Source organism: Pteropus medius, unplaced genomic scaffold, assembly GCF_902729225.1.
Source record: "Pteropus medius unplaced genomic scaffold, Ma_sr-lr_union100, whole genome shotgun sequence".
Lineage (NCBI taxonomy): Eukaryota > Metazoa > Chordata > Mammalia > Chiroptera > Pteropodidae > Pteropus > Pteropus medius.
In genome coordinates this window covers 17,736,306-17,758,794 of record NW_024354875.1, presented here as the reverse complement: position 1 = coordinate 17,758,794, position 22,489 = coordinate 17,736,306, and the positions used below count along the sequence as shown (strand labels likewise).

Genomic DNA, 22,489 nt, shown 5'->3' with positions numbered 1-22,489 from the left:
TCTTGAGAAAACAGGACAGTGCCTAATTTGGGGGTTGCCTTATGTTCAGGCTTATACAGCAGTTTTTATTTAAAATTCACCAGGCCACAAATTTTAATCTCTCCTTTCTGCTTAACTTGGTCTTTATATACTTTTTAGTAAAACTCATCTTTGTCATCATGATATTTTTTTCAGTAAATACAGGCAGCAACTTCCTGAAATTAAGCTCTCATGCTACATCAGTCTTTATAATGGATGTTTGTTCAGACCATTTAATATTAAACACAAATAATTTTTAGTGCAGAGAGCAGTTCCTACTAAAAACAAAAACACCTCACCACCATAACACTTGAGTGGTGTTTTGTAATTGCTATTTGGTGTATTTTATCTCCTTATAGTGATAACTGAAAGATATTTCAATCGGATTTTTCAAACAATGTAACCTAACTCCCTAAGGCCACCTGGAGTCCCCAAAGGAGCCCAGGAAAACAGAATTGTTTTGCTTTTAACTATTTTGTATACTGTGGTTCTGTTTTAAGTTTTAATTTGGGAAACAAAGGTTCTGCTATTTAAAAAACATTTTTTTAACCACCAATTGTGAGTTATCAATAGTGTTTTGACCCATTGAAGTAAGGGCTCAAGTCTCCTGAGGCTTGGTTTAGTAGGCTGTTCTGACTCAATAAAAATTACATGTGGTATAAAGCAACACTGGGACATTAAATTTAGAACCTACTATGTTTATAGGTATATAGTTTGTGTGTATATATACACCTTGCATTACTTAATTTAACCAAGGACATCTTTACTGGAACCATGTCAGACCATAATTATAAAGAATCCAGGCCATTTTTATAGTTATTATCCAACCTATATTCAATATCTATCTTCTGCTTCCCTTTTTTTAAAACTTGTCAGCATAAAATTATGAAAGAAACTTACCTATTTGGATTGGCCAGGACCTGAAAGGTTCCAAATAGACCAAGAACATCAATATCAAGTAAAGCTTCAACAGACAACCTACGTGAGACTCCAGTCTTGTTTACTGCTTGTCCTGAGACCCCAGTTTGTCATGATCTATGATCTACAGCAAGCAGAGGTGAAAGGAACCAAAGGATGAAAAAACATGTTTGGGACAGGGGTAGAAGAGCACCAGAATCTGGATACCTTGGTTTGGTTTGTTTTTGAAACTTTTTCAGAGGTCTTCTAATCCTAACCCCCTCATTTTACAGATGAGGACCCAAAAAGTTAAGAGACTTTCCCAGTTCATATGGGTATTTCTTTAGTTCCCAGACATCCCAGAACTTTCTAAGGAAAATGTCAGTTCCAAAAGTCAACACTGATGATGAGTAGTCTCTTCTCTAATAAAATTTTATGGATTTAAGGAGCTAGCTATCTGCCATGGCTTAATGAACTATAATTCCTGTTAACTAAAGAACTAAGTATTTTCTTGATTGTGCTAAATGATAACTTCTTAAATAGGGAGATTTCAAACTATATGCCATCTTCCCAGAAAAGTTAAGCATTCCCATATTTTTTGTTTCTAACCAGGAACACCTGCATGCTTTTGGAATTTTCCAATGTTTATAATCCTGTTTTGAAGCTTGAGAAGGTAAAAAGCATGTTAAATAAATGATCGGTCTAACTGCCCAGATAGGAAACTCCTCCCACAAATTAGACAATGGACTCAATCTCTCAGTCCAGAACTCATCTATAAGCTTCTATTTCTCAGAGGTGAGAATGGCACAATCAGCATCATCATTTTTTTTAAAACTCCGTAAACATTTGTCAGACACTAAGTTTATCATACAAGGTAGGGTGTTCAGCCTACAGTGGAGGGTTCTTCTCAAAACTATTTAGTAACTGCATGACCTTGTGCAAATCAATTAAACTTCATCCCTCATCTACAAAATAGTGGTAATACTTCCTTTTCCTTAATAGAAAAATAAATAAAAAGCCAACACTAAAAAAATGCACATTAAATAGTAAATACAGCCAGTGCTTTAAGGAAAGCCATTGCTAGGATGGTGCATTCCTGGGGAATCTCCACCAGCTGCCACCAAAGGCTCTGACAGGAGGCCACACTGTTTTCTGTTGTTGTTTTGTTTTTTCAGGCGAGGCAACCCTTGGTTGACCTCACAGATTGCAAGGACCCTGTCATCTTACAATCTCTTATTTTTTTATTATTATTTTTTTTTATGCCTACAGCACCTGCTCTTCCTAGGTGATCTCCCATCCAAGTACTAACCAGGCCTGACCCTGCTTAGCTTCCGAGATCAGACGGGATCGGGCTTGTTCAGGGTGGCATGGCCATAGACCACACTGTTGATGTCACCCATAGGCTCCTTGGGATACCACGTAAGCCAGAAATTTTGAAATGAATTGTCATCGTGTTCATAAAAAAGGAGAAGGCAAAGCGTATCATCCACCCACCCCAAAACGATCGCACCTCAGGTGCCCTGCTCAGGGATTTCTTGGTCTTACTAGAAATATATAATGACCCAAGGTGCTAAATCTAAGACCAAGTCTCACTTTCTATCAAGACCACGGTCTAAAAGGTTAAACACCTATCTCCGCCCTCTCAGTACTCACATGTAAAAATTTAAAAGAGAAATAACAGCTTTCAGAGTCTTTCAGAGGCAAACTATCATTCCAGAATTTACCTAACTGCTATAAAGCATTACGTTAGCTGTATTTTATGGGTACAAAGATCAGATACAGATCCTATCCTTAACAATTTTCCAGTGTTCTATCACTATGCAATGTATATTTAAATAGTAGTTATCAGTTTTCAAAAATGGTTTCACATATTTCATTCATTTTTGCCTAATTCTTCAATGCAAGTTGTACATGAGCAGTTTTCCTCATTTTATAAATAAGCAAACAGCTATTTCAAGAGATTAAATGACTTAAAAAGATTAAGTGTCTTCATAGTCATTTAGAACTTAGAAGTAAGCTACAGGGATGAAGCTCCAAGTTTTTATTCCATGCACTATGTTTTATAGCCTTCCAAAAGACAAAAATCCCTGCAATCAACTTAGTTACATAGACAACAATGACACCCCTTCCAATGGCTCTGTAACTTTCTCTGTTTTTCAGACAGCAGATCAAGTACTGTTAAGTAAAACTCCATAGGTCCATTCAGACCCAACTAAATAGTTGTTAATCTATTACCGAAGGTCAGTCTAAACATGTATACGAAATAAGTGCTGGCCACATCTTATTAAATAAAGTTACTTAAGCTCATTTTCCAATTAATTAAAGTGTTTTACATTTAAAGGTACAACTTCTCTTCAGTCAACATTCAAACAAAAAATAATCATGAATCACAGATTTAATGGCCTTTCCTGATGGAACAGAGTGGCACAGGGACAAGATCACTGGATAAGACCCCAGCTGGGAAAACGAGATGGAACGAGAGCAAAGACGCTTCCTTGGTTTGGTTTTAAGTATATTTGGCCTATGATTAGACAAACTCCTGAAAGGCAGAAAATCCCACATGTGATAAAATACACAAATATTCCATAGTCCAAGAAAATCAGTACGTGCCTTTCTTATAGTAAGAGTTTCCTAGCAGAAGAGTATTGTCAGTATTTTCTATGGAGACCTCTCAATACTGGGTCTGCATATGCAATACGAAATGAGGAGCATGAGCAACTGTCCATATAGCTGGAAACAGTGAAATCTTTGGCCTTGATTTTTTGGATATTATAAGCAAAGGAACTTTGACTCATAACACCCCCATCATTTTCTAAATTCTCTGAATCACCATGTATGTGTTATATGTGTATAGGCCATCTCAGTACATTAAAAATAAGCAGACCACTAACAACAGTTTGGGGACTCCTTCTCAATTCTTTTTGTTTGCCGCTCTCAACTTAAGGATCTTGACTCTGAACACACATATACAAATGTACAGATATATATATTAAAAAAAAAATTCACATACAAAAATTGCCTTATGCAATGCACAAATTCTTTTTATTCTATTACTATATTTCTTTTCTATATAAAGTGGTTACAAGACCATATCCTACTAAACAGGTTCCAAAGATGCAGTCTTGACCTATAGCTTGGGGGGAAAAAAAACAAACACTTCATTGTGTCACTGTAATACACAGTGGACCCCCACCTAAAAGGAACCTATAGTTGAGGCTTTACCATGTGCCATTTTGGTTCCCAAAGGAAGAACCTGTGGTGTCTGCAACTTCTTTAAACTCCATTTTTAAAACACTCAATGTACATTGTTCCTCTTAATCCTGCAATGCTCTTAAAGCAGATACTATCATTTGTACCACTTTACAAATGGGCAATCAAGGCTCAGAGAGGTCAAGTAACTTGCCCAAGGTCACACAGCTAATGAGGAGCAGGACTGGAACACACAGGCAAACTGTGTGATTGCAAAGGGGATTCTAGAACTCATAATGACGACACAACACAGATCTACAATCCTTACCTTAAATCACCTGGAGCCAGATACAGTTCAGAATTCACAATTCTTTCAGAATTTAGAAAGGTAATAAACATAGTATCATACCCTCTCTAATACTTAACAGTGTTGTCTGGGGGCAGCGCCCCATAGTAAAAACAGTAAAACGTCTATGACAAAAGATAAATGTTCACACTAAGTAAGATAAATAAAGCTGCAAGTAGCTTCCTTCAGGTGAGGTCACACTGACTGCCAGGTGAGCTCAGGTCTGGCCAGGCTCTGCCAAACAAATGAGTTATCGTAAAAGAAAAATCTTTTCTGAAGCGTGTTAATCAGAAATACAAATTCAGGGTTGTGGACCTGAACAAAAAAGCACAGACTGAGATACAAGTAACCGAAGTGGTTTCACATACACTAAAAGGGCATCTAGGGCCTGTTGACCTTTTATCACTAGTAATTACTGCCTCAAGGTACCTGAAGATACTTCAGGACACCAATGAGAGGCTTCTATTTCAACAAAGGAAGATTATGACATGTCTGGTTCATAAAGCCTCAACTACTATAATGTTGAAAAGCTAAACTAATCGAAGCAATTAAATCACTCTAATCATAACAGCAGAACAACATCCTTATTATACTGTCACTCTGCATTTATTGGAAAGGAAGATTCTCATCTCTTCTGGTGGCTAGTGAACAACCCAAAATTTAGAGCAGATCCGATCACTTGTTCTCAGTGTTGGCTGTGCCCTGGAATCCCCTAGGGGGCTTTAAAAAGCGTTGACTGTGTCCCACTTTTGAGATTGTAGTCATTATTGACTCAGCATAGGGTACAACGTGGCACTAATTTTCAAAAGCTCCCAGAACACTTCTATTATACAGCCAAGTTTGAGAACCACTGGGTTAAAATACATGCTAAGGTGGGCTCCTTGTCTCAAAGAAAAACTTTACCAATGCTGTAAGCAAAGAGTGCAATTTCCCAAATATCATCATTCAGAACCCTAAACTAATAGCAGGCCTCCAAGTGATCCAGCTTAAGAAAAGGTTCCTATTTATAAATTTAAGGGAGTGTGAGAAGGCAGGGTTAAAAGTTTCTAAATCTAACCACAAGGAACCAAATGCTGGCTCCAGCTCCAGCGTGGGGCTGCTACACAAGTATCCCCAGGCGCCGACCCCCACCCACTCTTGGATTGTACTGAGAGCTCATTCTTTTGCTTATTTTTGGTCCCTTGCTTTTTTAAGGCTCCCTGCAGTCAAGTGCTAGGTACAGGAAACTAAAGTGCTTTCTAGTAAATAATTTGTCTTTCTTTGTCAAGAAGAATAAATATACCTTACTTGCTCAATGTAAACAGCCTCTCACTCCTCACAGGATCAAAATGAGGGACAAAACAGCCTCACTTTGTTTTGTTAAAAACTCATTTGTAACTGCATTTCCCAAGACAAAATGTGGTCCGAAATTGCCAAAGGAGATAAACTAATATTCCATGGCTGTACAAATGGTACAAAGGGCAAAAATGTGAGGCCAGCTTAGATAAAATTAAGAAAACGACAGCCTATAGGACTTTTCTGCCCTTTTTTTATGGCACAGCTTTAAAAATTAAATCTTCCAAACAACTTAAAATTACATTCCTTGCCTCTTTAGACATGAAAGGGAGGTCTCTAATGTGAAGCCAAGCATTCTCTAACACTTCCACAGAACAGGATTTGGTCATACCAAGAAAAAGCAAGAACAAGGCCAATTAACTTAGTCAAAAGCCAATCCTTTATTTTTAAAAACCAATTAAAATAACAACTTCATTAAGAGAGCACACAGCTTTAAAGTCCCTGCTCTGCTCCCAGTTTCAAGTGAGAATTGTATTTATTCCCTTAGTTACAGTTTCTCTGACTAGATGTTGTATTAGCTGGCTGAACTTTCGGGTCTCCCATTCATGTAATAACCAGAACATATGATTCACTCCTTCCTGGAACTGTATATGACCATTATAATCACTTTGATTCCATAATGCAATTCAAATCCTGCATACAATCTGGAATTAAATCTGCAAGGGGAATCCAGAGTGGCACTGTGAGAAGACTATTTTACAAACCTTTATAAAGGTTGGCAGGACTATGTATTAATTATGGCCACATGAGGAAAGCAAGTTGATCAGGCATATTTTTCCTTATAGACTATTATCTGTAGTCTATTTCTAATCAAGAATAAATTTTCGATCTCCTTTATAGATGATATTTCATCTTTATCAGCTTTTTTTCCTACTTTTTTAAGACCTAAGGACAATGTCTTGGTTGTCGACCATGGTTGACAATTCATAGATAGCAACCTTTCAAACGCTTTCATCTAAATCTTCAAGAGGTATTCTATGGAAACAGTCAATGATAACAGCTAGTATTTATTGTACAATTACTACATAACAGACCCTGTTCTAAGGGAGACATAGGTCATCTGAGATTAAGGAACACGCTCAATTCACACCCTGATTGAACAGGCAGAAAGATAACTAGAGGCCAGATCTCTCCACTTTCTAAGCATATGCTCTAAATACTGCATTATTCTGCCTCAACTATCTATCTCTAAAACAGCCTCAACATAGGGAGAGGGAAAGGCTATCTTTAAAGCCAAGAGCTATTCATATCTGTTTGAAACTTTTAAAACAATAATTCAGACACAAAGCAGGGGGTAAGGGTGGAAAGAAAATATAGACACTTAAAGACACTCATTTACAAAATGCTTTGATAAGAATAAATTCCCCTCGCTGGCAGATCCAGTGTCTCAGTTGAATTTATTATTTCAAATCCAATGGCAGGTAACTAATCTGAAAATAGCATGAAGCCAAATGTAGTACACCACAGATTCGCTGTGTTTCTCTATGGTAGTGTAATGCTTCCTTAGGGTATCCTTCGGATGCAAATACTGCTCCCGTTTTACAAAGAGGTAAACTAAAGGACCAAGACATTAAAAGAAAAAAAGATTATGACCAGAAAACAAACTAAAAAAAAAGTAGCAAAGAAGATTAGAGCATGTATTTTTCTGACTCTTAATTACATAATCAATCAATCACAGAATTGTAAGTGTTGGCCCCTCCAGAGGAGGCAAGGACACGTGGGGTTCATTCAGCACTTCCACCCCAGGTTGACCAACCACTAGGAACCCAGGCAAGGAGAAGGTGAAGTCATGAGAGCACATGGGGAAGCTCAAGAAGAGTGCAGAATGAAAAGAAAAATAAATAAAATGAGGAAGAGTGTAGCCCCAAGACATACAAACATTTAGGGGTCACACAGAAACAAATACTAACCAAGGAAGCTGGAAAATAATAGTCAGAGGCAGATGGACGCTGAGGAGGGGTAGTGACAGAGCTCTGTGTCACAACTCGGGCATGTGGCTTTCCAAGGCAACACAGACACTTAATTTTGATTTGAGAGACACTGACTGCCTCCTTGGTGTCACACAATAGCAAGGAGGTCTGCAATAGCATGTATGTGTAGCAATTCTCAGATCATGAGACAACTGGTCAACAGAAAGGGAGAAGGAAGAAGAGGCTGGCATGAGGCAGGTCATGAGGGCCTCATTCACTTAACTGCCAAGACCTGCCAAAAGGAAGGAAAAACAAATCAAGTGCTACAGTGTAATCCAGCTCAGGCAGAAAAAGGAAACATCTCTTAATCAAGAAAGTACAGATGACCCTTGAACAACATGGGTTTGAACTACGTGGGTCCATCTATACACAAATTTTTTCCAATAAGTATATAGTCAGCCCTCCACATCCCCAGGTATCCCATCAGTGAATTCAACCAACTGCAGATAGAAAACAGTGTATTTTGATTATGAGTTGGGAATCTGCATATGTGGAAGGCCAAATGTATGCACTGTTCTATACCTCTTTATATAAGAGACTTCAGCATCCTCGAAATTTGATATCTGCTGGGCAGGGGGTTGTGTGGTCCTGGAACCAATCCCTTGTGGATTCCAAGGGACGACTGCACAGTAGTTAAGTTTTGGGGGAGTCAAAAGTTATACACACAGATCTGAGTGTGGGAGGAAGAGGTTCAGTGCCCACAACCCCCATTGTTCAAGAATCAACTGTAATTGACTCATGTTAATATTCTTCATCTTCATCTTATCTCGTGATATCCAAAGTGGTAATTTATTCAAAAGGCCATAAAACACTGTGCATGTCATGTCTAGCATATTACACACGCATCATTATTGCTTCATTTACATCCTAAAATAAGATACCAACTTCAACAAAAGTAATCAGGTTCTGTTAGCTCTCCCCACTGAATCAGTTCTCCTAGGCAGCTCCAACCAACAAACCACCCATTCTTTTGAGTAATTATCTTTTGAGCACCTGCTTTAGCAAAGTATATTCCATAGGGGAACACTCACATCTACGCTCCAGAAGAGCACTGACAAATAGAATTATGATGTGAGCCATATATGGAATTACATTTTCTAGTAGCCACATTAAAAAGTAAAAGGAAGTAAAATTGATTTCAATAATAATTTAGATATATTGGTTTAAGTAAGAAACATAATTTCAACATGTAACCAGTATAAAGTTATTAATAAGATAATATTTTAAAAGGCAAAATTAATTTTCAAAATCCTGAGCATATTTTATACTTACAACACATTCCAATTTGGATGCTAAATTTTCATCATATACACTTATTTATGTTTAGATTTCATAAAATACAGTTGAAAAAGTAAATTCACATACCCGAGTTGTTCCAAATATACATAAAAGATTTTCATTAACTGAACTGAATGTTTTTAAGTTGAAATTAATTAAAATGAAAATGTTTGTTCCTCCATCATATCAGCCACATTTCAACGCTCCACAGCCACACCAAGCTATTGGTTCCTGTCTTAGACAGCTCCGCAGCCAAACTCACATGTGAGGAAACCAGGCAGGAATCTCATTATGGATCAGGGAAAGTTGTTTCTTAATGAAAGGCCTCAAGGGAAGTAATGAAGTCAAGAGTTCTCAGAATCCCTCGAATCTAGATACCACTGTTAAATTAAAGCTATGACTATTCTACGCTTTCTCACTCAGGGGCTAAATCGATTCCTTGAATGATAATTTAAAAGCAGCAGTTTAGGTCTGGGTGAGAACACAGGCTCTGCAGCCCAACTGCCTGCGCTGAAAATCCAGACCGCTAGGCAGTAGCTTAACTTCTCTGTGTTTTGAGTCCCTCATTGGGAAAGTGGGATGATGATGAGAGCACCTACCATAGAAGGTTATTTTGAGGATAAAATGAGCTAAAACATGTACAGCTAGTGCCTGGCACACATTAAGAGCGCAATAAAAGTAATGCTATTGGCTTGCACAACCTCTCTCCGTGCCTGCTCTCAGAAGTAAAGTGCTGCAATGGCCAGACCCATTGTGTGCACGTGCTGTGAACACACTAGAAAAGGACGACAGCTAGCTCACTCCAAAGACGCTAAGCAGAATTAACACCACACTGTTAACATCGTCCACAAATAAAATACGTACAGACAGTTCTTTAAACACTGTATTCTATCCAAACAGGGTGCATGGCATCAAAACAGATGCAGCGTAACTGCACAGGCAAGAGCTGCCGGAAAAGCTCTGTTGGCCTTCCACCTGCAGAAAACAGGGAGGTAGGGAAGAGGCAGGAGAGTGAGAGAAGTACCACTTACCAAACAGGACAAATTCCGAGTGTAAGCACATATGGCATTTATTAACTTTGAGGAGTCTGGTTACATCTATTTTGAGATTTTTGTGCTTTATTTCAGTTTGCCAAAAGGAATGACAATCCATCAAAAATTACTGATGAACGAGTTCAGTATGCAGAGAAACGTGTTGGCACCTCCAGGAAAACGGGGGAGTGGGGGAGGATGGACGGGTAACAAGGAGGGTCCATGATTCCACCTCTTGCTGGGGAAATAAAAAGAGCCACATTACCAAGAATAAAGGAGAACTGAGATTCTGCCCAGGCACTGTGCTTACTCAAGGGTTAAGGTAAGGCAGTGTCAGTCTAGGGAAAAAACAAATACAAGGACAAGGACAAGGCCAAGAACACTGTGGCTTCCCTCACTGTAGGTACAGTCCTGCCTCACTGGGAACCCTCTGCCTGTGAGGCTTCTCAGGCTGGAAGAGGCAGGAAGAAGGAAGAGGGAATAATCTTCTACAGCATCAAAAACCTCAGGGTCACAATCTGTGCCGCCTGATCTCAGGAAGAGAAGCAACAGGCTCAACAGCACCAACCAAAGTCTACAGAAAGATATGAATATTACTGCTGGCCTCCTCCTTACAGCACTTTGGAAGAACTAAAGATGCTGATGTTTTTTTGAATCAAGTTGAGAAAGGAAGACTTGCTCTATAAAGTACAAATGAGGAAATCTGTAAGAGTTTATAATGCTTTAGAGGTAATTAGTTCAAGAATATCAGACTGCTGCCTACATTACTCCTCATTTATCCCCTACTGTTCCTTAATACTAAGGAAAATCCCAAGGGTCTTATGAGGGCAGAAGAGAAAGGAGGCCAAGTACTAACAAAATACCCTGTGCCATTTTCATTTCATGAGGGGACTTCAGCTCCACACTTCTTCAAACCCAATTACTAGCCAGACTTTCTTTGATTACTCAAATCCACTGTGGCCCAAATTATATCTACCATTTATAAGAAATACTGCAGTGGTCACTGGGGATAAGTAGGCTATAAAGGGTTAAGGGAAGAGGAGAATTCCAGACACTTCTTTGAAATCATCACAGTTTATGAAAACCTTAAAGAGAAAATAAACTAAAGAAATGAAGTTTCACTTATACTGAGAAACGATCTCTTCAGAGCTAAGGACGTTTGCACAACTACGGTGAGTCACCTAGAGGCTGGTCTAGACCAGGTGCATCAGGCATACATACTTCCTCCCTCACGGCAGCAGGAGGACACACAGGGCCACCAGATGGATGTACTAAATGACAAGATTCAGACAGAGCTCGCAATCTATAAAGTGCCGTACAGTTTACCAGGCCTGTATATTGCTCTTTTGATTCTCCCAACACTATTCTCATTTGTCTATTAGGAAACAAAGGCTCAGAAAGATCAAGGTCATATGACTAGTTAGGGTAGAACCAGGATTAAACTCCACGGTTCCCAAATCTTTGTCCAATGTATTTTTCCACAACACCAAGTTGCTTCTTGAAAATAACGAGCCACAATTCTCTGTTTAGCAACCTTTCCAGCAATCATTCTGGAAATCTCATCTCCACCATAAACTGATATCATAAACTTAATCAAGGATATTCTCACTATTATATCATGTATGTTCCCAAAGCAGGAAGAAAATTCTAGGGAATCCCTTTCTTTTGCTCTCGGTACAAGGCCATCAAGTGTCCTGGGGTCAAGGTACTAAGACAAGTGTGTTAAGATAATTCTCCCATAGCAGAAACTTGACCTCACTAAAGAGAAGCAAGTGCGCCAGTCAGCAACGCTAGGCCTTCTGCTCCCTCCTCATGCAAACTGTTTAGCTTGGGCAGGGGGAGGACAGATCCACAGTCACTATATGGAATAATTACTATCCTTAAAGAAAAAGGAGCAAAAACAATCAAAATACAGCACTGTACTTGGACTCACATCCAAAAGTCTTATTCAGGGTATTAAAAGGGCCATGTTTCCCCTGACCTCCATGGAGTCCCTCCTATCCTCTGCCTTCATTCCACTCTAACCACTTTGTCCACATAGCCCACTCATCTGGGACATCCCAGCAGAGTACTTCTAAATCTGGCTAGTTCAGCCTTCCTGCTCTCAGGCTCCTCTGTACTGCCTGATGCATACGAAATAATACTTAAAGGTCTTCCTGTACTCTTGTGGTGCATCCTCCAACACACCAGGCTGTTTCACACCTCATTGCCTTTGCACATGATGTTCTTAGCTCTAAAAGTACCCTATCCCACTAGTGACAGGAAACTTTTTCAAAACTCTGTAACTCCACCTCTCTGTGAAGTCACCTTGACTTCCTTGGCAGAGGTTAGCACTCGCTCTGGGCTGTGAGTCCTCACTGTTTCTTGCTCTATGCTTCTATGCTGATACTGATGATCATACTGTATTATAAGTCGCAGACGAGTTCTCTACTAAGCTGTAAACCAAAAGAGGGTAGCACTCGTGGCTATTTTTTTAATCTTTGTACATCCTGAGCCTAGCAGAGAGGAGCGAGATGCATGCCTAGCAAATACTGTAGGTCATCTTCCCAATTCTATTAACTTTCCTAAGGCTAGTGATAAGAGCAATTTTTTTGTATCCCCCCCAGACTGAGCACAAATGCCAAAGGCATAAACAGCAACTGCACGCACAAAGTAGCTTTACTTCTCTAAGAAACAGGAGAGGCATCCCTAGAGAGGCTCTGAGGGAGATGCCTCAAACTCGTCAAACTAGAGGACTGAGCATCTGAACCTCCTCCTCATGGACTGATCTGTTTCCACTTCACCTGTGCTAACTCATTTTACACTCAATCAAGTCCACACTAAGATCCAAGGTTATCCTCTAGGGGCAAGGACAGTGAAATGGAAATTATAAAAGCTCGTCAACAGACAAATGCCAAGAGGAACCTTCTAGAAAGTGGATTCTGCTCCCTTTCCCCCAAAACAATTTTGCTGAAGTGGACAAAGTTCAGCTGATCAAGATGCATTCCCAAGGAGCTTTAGAAATCTTGACAATTATCATATCCAGTGAAGGGGAATCAAACAAAAAATGTCTGCATTAAACTTTTAGAAAAATGATAAAGCTAAAAGAACATGTTTAAAGCTAGCCAAAGGAGGTAAGAATAACAAAAGGATTCACCACTTAATTTGTTGCCGCTCCCACAGAAAAGCAAAAGAGAACTTTTAACCATCAAATAAAGCTAATACCTATTCTAGATTTAAAATACTTTTCTCCTAGAGGGAGAGACAAGGGAGAATTGTAAACGACATCCAATTAGTTATCAACTAATTCAATTCAAATTAAATTCTGGCTGAATAGTACTGGAATCTCCAGCATCACTATTAGAAAAAGCTGGAGGAAGAGGACTGCCTAAAAGCTGCCTTTGCATATAGCAAGCTCACTGCTCTTACAGTATGAGCCATATGAATAGCAATATTTTCTAAAGATGCTTTTATTCACATTTTACTTGAGGCTGAGAAAATATCCACCACATATTATAAGTCTAAGTGGGGAAACTTCAAAGTCACTAATGAGTCTTGCCACGCAGGTACCACTAATACAGAGCACTGTAAAACACCGCATTGCACTGGGGCCACAAGGGTTTGATTTAGTTCTCTGCAGCAGATATTACCACGGGCATTGAAACAAAACTATCTTTGTGCTAATCGCAGCTCTGCCTCGCATATGATGTGTGACCTTGGGCAAGTCACTGAACTTCGACTTCTTCATCTGAAAGACAGGGTCATAAGCCCTATCTCCCAAGGCTGTTATGAGGATTGAGTTAATTCACATCTAGCAATAGAAAAGTTCTCTTTATTACTTAAAGAAAGTCAAGGAAAGAAAAATTTTATTTTCATAAGTATTTCAAGTACAATTTGCAGAAGTATAAACAGTCTTTCACCTGAGACGATATTTTTTTCCCACGGCAATCCTTTAAGTTATTACAAGCAAGTTCAATAACTCCCATTCTAACAACTTGAAATTTGATGCACCAGCTAGCTAACTGGCTGGTTCAAGGTCACCAAGCTCATATGTTGTACCAGGAAAAGAACAGAGATCTCCCAACACCCAGCACAGTGCTCTTTAGAGGATCATGAATCTATTTGACTACAAACATCCAATTGTTAAAGAGATTTTTTTCCCCCTAAATATCAAAAGAAACATTCTTTATAAATCTCAGCACAAGGGCTCTATTATGAAGAGAGAGAAAACAAGGCACGAATAAGAGGAGACTGGATACTCTATATTGCTCTGCTTATGTGGTGGCAGAAACACGAGATCCAGGTTCAAGACAAGACTCCATCACCGCACCGCCCCGCCACACCCCGCCAGCTATGTGACCTTCAAACAAGTGAATTAACCTTTGAGTCTCCATCTTTTTATTAGACAACTGGGAATCATTTCTGCTCCGTCTAATGCACAGGGTTCTGTATGATCAAATGAGAGTATACATTCAATAGTCTTAGGAACCTAGAAAACACCAGGTACTGATTTGGTTTCTTTATTTGTGCTTGTTCCTAGCAAATTTACGTATGATATGAATAGCAAGGAAACAGAGAATTTTGTGGAGAATTTATAATACAAACAGATCTGTTCCCAAATTTGCTGTACATCAAAATCATCTGAAGAGCTTTGGAAACTCAATGAATGACTAGGTGACCCACACTAATTAAATCAGTATATCTAGCGCTGGCAGCTGAATATAAATTTTTTTAAAGATCCCCCTGTTCAATAATGTTCAGTAATGTTTGGGAACCACTGGTCCATGCTATTCTCCACTCAATAATATCTTATTTCTCAAAACCTACCCCACTTCTCTCTGGGGGTCCTTCCTGAGACTCTAGTTCAGGGCTAACCAATATGGTAGCCACTAGCCTCATGTGGCTATTCAAATTTCAATCAAACAAAATTAAAATGTACTCCCTCCCTAGTTGCACTTGCCATATTTAAAGTGTTCAAAAGCTACATAGGGCTTATGGCTACCTCACTGGGCTGTGCCAACAAAGAACATTTTCATCACAGAAAGTTCTACTAGACAGCACTGCTTTAACACACACTTAATTATCCTACATAAATGCAAATTAATTCATTTTGTAATTACATACCATCTTGAATTATTTAGGTACTGAAGGTGCAAAAACTTGTCACAGCATCTAAATCTCTGCTGTCAAATAAAGTATCCACCAGCCATGGGGGGACAGTTGGCACTTGAAATGTTAGAATGACTGAGGAACTGAATTTTTAATATTTATTTTTGATTCAAATTTAAAAACAGATGTTCACTTCAGTTATAAGACAACTTTTAAGAATGTATAGGACAAACCCGGTTTGTGAATCTTTTTCAACTTATTAAAATCTAAATAAATATCACATATTTCCAATGAAAATTTAGCATACAAACTGAAATGTGCTTTAAGAGTAAATCACAGACCAGACTTTGAAGACTTAGTATTCTTAAAAGAATGTATTATGTCTCAATAGTTTTTATGGAGATTACATTGAAGTAATATTTTTCTTATCTTGTGCAAAATAAAATATTAAAAACAATTTCACCTGCTTTTGTTTATCTTTTAAAGTGGCTACTGGGAAATTTTAAGTTAATTACGTGGTTCACCTAATATTTCTATTATACAGCTCTATTCTAAATCATCAATTCTTTGAAGGCAAGGATTACATTATTTTTCTCTTATTCTCTACAAAGAGTGCCACTGTGAGCAAGAAAGATATTAAACAAATATTGACTCAGTTTAATTCAATACTAGGCCAAAATACCTTGGTCATTCCTAGGTTTAGTTATACTTGAGAGAATTTTGACACTGAGCATTGTGACACTGATTCTCCAGAAGAAATAATGTATTAGGAACAACCTGAGTAGTAACTTTCTTCAGCCTTTCATTTTACTTTATCTGGCAAGATACTGCAGACATAATGGCTGCTTAAAACACAAAATCCAAGCATTTGAAACCAAATAAATTACACTAATTAACAAAATTTAGTTTAGCTCTGTAGCACAGAACATGCTATTCTTTGCCCCTGTTGGTCAGACTCAGGCATCATCACAGAACATTAATACTGATTGAGGATAACAGGACCACCATGTATGCAAATGAGCCCACTAAAAAGAGTATGTGATTTTTCACAACTTCCTTCATTTATGAAATTTTTTAATTTGACAAGCACAGAGAACTGGCTTAAGTTGAAGCAGAGACTATAATTAAAGTGCCTAGCACAATTCATCTTGTAATAGCTCTTCTTTCAATAAAAGACAGCAATATTTTTTTTAATATGCCTATGTTTTGTTTGGTGAATAGGGAATCAGAAGGAAATTTTGGTGGTTTCCAATTAAGGTGTATCGCCACTGTGACAGCTTCCAGCTCACAGAAACATTTGTTATTTTTAATACCTGCTCTTCTGGCTCAGGTTTAAATTCCTTTAATTATTTACAACAGGTAGAACCCTATTATGATAGAAACTCTAAAATAGCTAGCTAAACCTCATCTCTCAATAAAAACTGATGTCTTCCCTTTCTGCCATAAAGCTGACAGAAAAATTAACGAAAAGTAGACAAACGAGTGAAACAAAAAATGTTTTGCTTAATTAGCCTACTAATTGTTTCAGTTTATGCCATTAAGATCTCTCAAAATCAGAAAATGAATTCAATCATTTAGACTTAAACTCTCCAAGGGGTCTAGGAAATAATGTAAAATAACAAAGGCTCCATTCCAACCTTAACAAAAGCAGAAATCAAAATCATGGCACATTCATGAAAGGCCTCATTCCAAAAATGCTTAGTTCAGTCGGAATTCATGTTTTGGGGTATTCTTTGCATTCCAGTCATCGAGAAGAACCAGTTATCAAAATGAGCACTGAAAGCATAGAGTTCCCTCTGCATGTTCCCAAGAATTAGCCATCTTCCCTTTTCCAAATCTTTTTCACGACAGAATTTCTGGTTTTGATACTGCACATTAGGTCCCTGAAACATAGGAAAGTTAAATAAAAAAGCAAACATAGAGGCATGATGATTCTGCCATCCTAACAGGTTATTTCCAAATCTCAACTGTACCAATTGTCTTACCCACTTCCACTGGGTTCAGAGACCGGCTCTTGGTCTATCTCTGAACTTTTACAACTCAACGGTTAGCTCCAAATAGATGGGACACAGTTTGGTGTCCTTAACTTTTATTGTACACTTCCCACAAGACACTAAGTTAAAACTCACCTGCAGAAAACTGGCATTCATTTCTCAAAAACATAAGTCTCCACCTACAAGTACAGTATCATGTCTATCACATGAGAGGCTAGATCATCAGAAACCATCCCTCCCCCCACCCCCAAGGAGTTTCCAGCACATACTGCATGTGGGCCACCTCTGTCAGCATCATCTACAGAGTCTATTAAAAAGCCAAACTCCAGGCCTCATCCCAGACCATTCATTCAATCAATCTCTCCAAGGGTGAATCCCAGGACTCCGCCTTTTTAACAAGCTTAGATAGGAAAATCAAATGCATTCACATAGAAGTTAAAACACAGTCCTAGATAATTATGGTAAACGCCACATGTGGAATAAAGATGGGCAATGTCACAGGATTTCGCGAGAAGTATGGGCAGAAATCAGGGAAGTGGGTGTTCTGGTTTGGCATGAACAACCCAGGCAAAGGCGTGCAGTCAGGAATGCACAGAATGGAACAGGGGACAGAGGGCGATGGCAAGTAAGCACATCCGACCAGAATGCCAAGCTCTTGTTCAAGACTGGGATGAGAAGGGGTGACCTGAGTGCCTGCCTAAGGGCTAAGGAATATTTGAGTTGAAGAATGACATCAAATAGAGCTGTCTAGCAATTACAGCGGTGGTATAACAGTGTGAAAGAAAACTCATCTGGAGATCCACTTACCTGGGTTAGAGAACCACCAGCACAGCAAAAAGAATGGGACCCTCCTTTTCTGGTAAAGGAAGATGCCCAACCCTAATCCCAGTAACCTGTGACTATGCCGCCTTACATGGTAAAATGGATTTCACACATAGTATTAAAGTTAAGGACCCTGAGATGAGATTATCTTGGTTTATCTGGGTGGACCCAATCTAATTAAACGAGCTCTCACAGGTGGAGAACTTTTCAATGTAGTAAATGCAACGTTCTGGTAAATTAAGAAATGGAGGCTTTCATCTAACCTCTTCAAACCTTGTTACCAAATCTACGATTCTAGGAGACGAGGTTAACAAAATCCCCCTACTATTCACAAAATAGTTGCTAAGAAAATTTGATTAAAATAGGAGTTTGCCAAAGAAACACAGATATACACAGAGCTTAAAAAAGGACATTGCCAGCTCTAAGATGTCCCTCATCCTAAAATCTTTCCCTCTTACACTTATTAATGTGCTGCCTTTACATTCGAGTGTGCGCGAATCAAGACATATGTCGCACCAAAAGACGTGAGATAGTCTGGGCCTCATCCAACGAAGAAAAGCATGACATGAAATACAAGCTGCAGTGGCTCCGGTCTCAATGAGGCCTAAGCCTCCAAGCTCCTTCTTCAGAGCATTCGTCTCAATTCTGAACATGAGTTTCCCTCTTTCCTATATACTTGCTGGAACCTTCCTCTGGCAGTTTCATCAGCGTGCTTTCTCTAATTCTCTATGATTTATTTGCTTTGTTAACACCATCCTTTCCTTAAAAGGACATCTGATTTGATTCCACTTCCTTATTTATTTGCTTTCTCTCCCTGAGGCCTTGTTCCTCTTGCCTTTTAAGTAGCCAACCTCCACTCTCATCCCTTTTAAGTGCACTTTCCCAGCTGCTTCACTTTTTTCTGTTGTGTCTGCCTTCTGGTGCTGCGTTTCCCTCGCCCTCCCTCCCTGACCTCCCTTCTGGCCATCCATACAAAAGCAGGGCTGCCTCCTGGCTCCAGGGATCCAACTCTGAAGAGAAAACCTTTGAGGTGGGCTTTGAATACTACCAGGCTTTCCTTGTGCAACAGCTTCTTCACTGGCTAGGGACTCCCCACAAAAGCCTGGGGAGCTTCTCAATCATATCTCTACTTCAAAGGAAGGTATCTGGATAGGGTTTTCCTGCCCTGAGGCAGCATCGGATACAAGCTTCTATACAGGATGTGGCTCTCCTCCAGGGACATTGCTTTTTTACATCTGAGTAGAAACAGCTACAGGTGGTGTTCTTTCTCCAGGGTCACTGCCCCTTCACTGGTCCTTTCTCTGATTAACTCAAAAGCATGAACAGCCATTCTAGGTCCCTTCCTCATGCACGTTGATTAAAGTTCCAGTCATGCAGTGGCCCTTGAAGATGCGGAGCCTGAGCTTAAGGAAGGGCTCCTGGGATCCCCTTAATGCCCACATTCTTTCACAGCAAGCCAGCCAGCAATGAGCAAATCTGTGGATGGCGGCAGGAACAGACAAAGTTTGTAACATGACATAGGCTCAAAAAAACCCTTAAGCCTAAGACTAGCTTTTTCTGTGCCGTTTGCACTGTTACCTGTGATCCCACAGGATTTCAACAGTTCTTTTTCAAGTGAAACATTACAGTCACCCAAAGTAGAGATTTTTTCAACTTGATGTGTGAGGATTTTTACCAACATGTTTCCAAGAACCAGTGATAAGCCTACAGTCTTAAATGTAAGACCAAAAAAGATTAGGAAAATAATGATAGCTAGCCGTCTTTATCAGTTTATTGCCTATCGTTTTCTCAACTGCAAAGAAAAAGAACCCAATTCTAATATTAACTTGTCCATTTCCTGCCATACCCTATCTGAGCTATTTAAGCTTTCTGAATATTTTTCACTGCATTATCCTCATTTTTCCATGTGTTTGAAACCACATTATTGGCTACATGAGAACACATTTTGGGCATGCATATTTTCCAATTAAGCTCCAACGCCTTGTCTTCTGTTACAAAGAATCTCCCTTTTCACTTTCTGCTCATCAGGGCTCTACTCCCAAAGAGGCAGCATGCCAGAGATGGTGGGGCAGATCGGTTAAACTAATCGATAACTCAAATAGTTCTAATCTTTACCTTCCAAACTCCTAACCCACCCAGCTAACCTTCAAGAGAAGCTGCTAAACCAAAAGCAAAACGAGAAGTTGAATTTTAACTCCTTTTGTTTGTTTCTTCCTCTAACGAAGAGGTTAATAAGCAGTAAAATAGCCAGAAGGCTGGGCAGCAGGGGAGGAAAAGAACAAAAACAAGCTTCCTGACAATCCACAAACTGGATAAGCCCCTCCTTGAAGACCAAAGGCTGAGGATTCCATACACCTTCTTCCCCCCACCAAGTATTAAAACGGTCCAATAATTCACATTCACTCGTGATGCAGCAAACCCCCTATGAATATGTATATATGAGGGGTATTACTTAGCAGACCGCCCCTAATTAAGGGGTCTGTTCATAATCACACAGGGTCAAGCCAGGCCTCCGAATCCACTCCTGACCTTTCATTCCGCTGTATTTTCTTTCTAATCCTGCACCACACTGGTTCTCAACTCTGGTTTACATTTGGACAGAGAAGCTGAGAACCAAACCCTCCCTGCTGCTTCCATGGCTGAGATTAACCACAAATTGCACCTCACTTGGCACAACACCCCTCCCACCTGGGCCTGGACAAAAGTCCGCAAAGGAAGCTCAGTTACTTCCCACACATACTTAAACTGCCCCCTCACCTCCAAAAGAGAAAGAGAAAATATATTACGTAGGGCCCCTGTGGGAAGGATCTGAGCAGTCACATTTGTCCCATTACAAAAGTGTTTTTAAAAAGACTTTTTTTTTTTGTTTTGCGCAAATTCCTCCCAACCCACATTTATTTGTCTTTGTAAAGAAGTTTCTGCCCAATGTGTAGTGTTTTCTGCCCACAGTAATGAGGTTGCAGCCCTGACCGGCCTTCCCAATGGTGACTCCGTAGAAGCAAAACTTATGTGTGAGAAGGGACACAGGCAAGCTTCTGTTGCTCTGAAATGCTACCAAAGGCAGGAGGCGGTGGCACTGAGCATAGAGGCTGCCTTCTGTCCAGCACTGCGGGCGTGGCTTCGGATAGCTAAAGGAGCCACGCTCCTGAAAATCTGATTTCTATGATTCAGAGACTTTCCTTCAGAATCTACCCTACAAGTACCCCAACTGTCTCAGGATGGGGAGAGGAAAGGAGATTCTAACACCTCAAGCAAACAAAACGACAAACTCACTGAAGTGAATAGAGTGAAGGGGACAGGGGAACCAACACTGACTGGGTCAGGGTAACTGTGAGCACTGTCCTGACATCAAAAATTAAATGAGCAGACAAATGAATGGCTCCAGGGACTTCAGATCCAAGTCAAGGAACCTACTAGCCAGAGTCCTTCTGGATTTTGGAGGAGATGGCCTGTTGTCTCTCTTTTCTGGCCTTTGTGGTCCAGTCCCTCCTGGTCCCTCTTCTACCCTCCACACTCCCAATTAGACCCACATGGGCCTGGTCTTAACAATAATGTGAGGGCACATTCAGCCTGTAGAAATAAGTGTCTGAGACTATGCTTCTACTAGTCTTTAAAAGCCACCTAATTATCTTAACGCATTGAGTTTGTTCTGAGATTCTAGTGTTTAAAAGTACAGACTCTGGAACAAGTCGGCTGAGGTCAGAATCCAGGCTCTGCAACTTACTATGTAACCTCAGGCAAAAAAGTTAACCTCTGTACCTTAGTCTCCTCATCCATAAAATAGTGCTAAATAATAGCACCGATATCAATCAGGTACAGATTAAATAAATTAATATGCGTAAGAGACCTAGTCACAATAAGCACCTCAATAAAGGTGAGCCACGAACTGGAGAGCTGTAAGCGATCTGAACATGAACATACATCCAACGTATTTTGGAACAATACAAAAACTTCTTTAAAAAAAAAAAAAGCCAAAAGTTCAAAGTTAGCACTTTCAGCAAAATATGTGGGAAGACATCACATTTGAGCTGTTATCTCAGCCCATGTTTTTCAATCTTCTTTTAAGTCCCAGAACACTTTGTTCAACAAAATCTTAGTCCAAGTTCAAAAGGCAGAACAAAAGTGAAGCTGCTTTAGAACTGTGAGGACGTGAGCGGGGGTGGAGGAGACCTGGAGACCCAGTGACCCAGCGACATCAGAGAAACACCTTTGAAAACCATCACCACAGGCAATGGACATGCAGAGTAGGGACCAAATCTCATGATCTTGTCCTGTTTTCTTGAGGTGACAACAGTCAATAGTTTGAAGGATGGAGTAGAGGTAAGAGGCTGAAGGCAGAGAGGCTAGCTATGAGATTTTGCGGAAGCTCGGCAGGAGACCGTGAAATTGAGCAGATGGGAATGAGATAGAAGTGGGGCGGGGGGGAGGAGATAGGGGGCTGACTTTACCTAGAAGTGAGGGAGGGGGAGGAAAAGCTGGAGCTGACTCTGCTTTCTGGCCTTCAATCTCACAGTTCAAAAG

At 39.8% G+C, this 22,489-nt stretch overlaps 1 protein-coding gene and 1 pseudogene across 1 annotated transcript in view; both read right to left on the bottom strand.

The window, feature by feature from the left end:
- The window catches only part of FMNL2 (formin like 2), a 255,979-nt gene that overhangs the window by 144,506 nt on the left and 88,984 nt on the right, over positions 1-22,489 (bottom strand).
- LOC120597485 (uncharacterized) lies at positions 2,176-2,294 on the bottom strand (annotated as a pseudogene).